Source organism: Martes martes (genome assembly GCF_963455335.1).
Source record: "Martes martes genome assembly, chromosome: X".
In the NCBI taxonomy this organism is placed as follows: Eukaryota; Metazoa; Chordata; class Mammalia; order Carnivora; family Mustelidae; genus Martes; species Martes martes.
In genome coordinates this window covers 78015264-78016767 of record NC_137897.1, presented here as the reverse complement: position 1 = coordinate 78016767, position 1504 = coordinate 78015264, and positions in this window count along the sequence as shown.

Genomic DNA, 1504 nt, shown 5'->3' with positions numbered 1-1504 from the left:
ATCCTCGGCAGTACTTTCCCCTTTGCCTTTAGTCAATTTCCTGTGACCTCCCTTCAGTCAACCCGTTCCTTCTGAATTGTTTGTGTGAACATACCCTTAGATGATCAAAGATGTTAACTCCTTTTGTCCTCAACGAAGTTCCTAGCATCTCTGTATAAGACCAACACAACTCCCGTTGATCTGCCTGTCCTGCACATTCCCTATTTTTTGGTCAGGATACTTACTGTGATCCTGAACCAGCCCCCTGAGCTTCCATCCTGTGTGTTCTCCATATCCCTCTCTGGAAATGTTCTGTCTTGGAATTCATTATGCCATTTTACACTGCTTTGCTGGATTGGAAAGTAGAAAGAGAGTGTTGTGGAGAAGTTGTTGGTAGAAGGGAGTGTCCATAAATATATAGAAATGCATAGAAATGCTACAAAACTTTCTAATATTCTCACCTCAATAATGCCAGGCCTACAATTAGAATTGCTCAGTTGTTATTCCAGTTCTATCACTCTTCACTTTCAGTGAGAGAAGAAAAATACTATGGAGAACAAAAATGTTTCAGAGTCCCAGGGGGTGATTGTTGTAAATTAGGCTGCCTGATCACTTACTCTCTTATTTGGGAGTCTCACTGGGGACACCACATTGCTATCTTTCCATTGTCCTCCTGAAGATGGGAATGATGAAGCTCATATCCACATGTTTATAATGAAGATTCCCTTTGCCAAAATTACCCCAGGAAGAATCTTTGCCTTTATTTTTTTAATGAGAGCTACCATCATTTTTATTATAAATAAAAAATAAATTTAAAATGAAATTAATTTCAAAATTAAGAAAGAAAACATACAAATTTGAAGACACATCAGTGGTTTCATACTATATACCTCATCTTGGTCTAACAGCATGGTAGGGCAAGTGAAGTGTCAACCTGCCTGGATAGAACAATCATACAAACCCCACAAAGCAAATTTCTCTACCTGTCTAGATATGGGAGCTTTATTTGACAGATGGCATAATCAGGGAGGAAATCATAAGTAGAAGGTAACTATGTAGAACCATTTAGAAAATAGAGTGGTAGTCATAAAGAACAGAAGTATGAACATTCATGAGTTATACACTAGAAAGGCATCTGAATCTTGCCTTCTTTCAGACCTCTTTAATCTAACAACTTCACCACAACCTGGTAGGCAACCTCTCTCTCACCTCCCAAGTCCAATAAACTATGAAGCTGATTTCATTAACATCAGCAAGCTGTACTTTCTTTTTTAGTATAGTACAAGCTTTAATGTCAGGTGAGACTGATGTAACAGCCTTCTAAACTGTCCCTCTCCTTCTAATCTTGCTCTCAACAATATTCTGAAGTATCCAGAATGAGTTTTCTTTTGTTCAGCCTGACATGTTGTGGAGAATTGACTGCAAGCTGACGCGGTCCTTGCAGTCAAGGGAGTTTTGCCAAGGGCTATATCCCTCAATCCCAGCAGTTCACTCACTATTTGATTAGGCTTACATAAGCACTCTG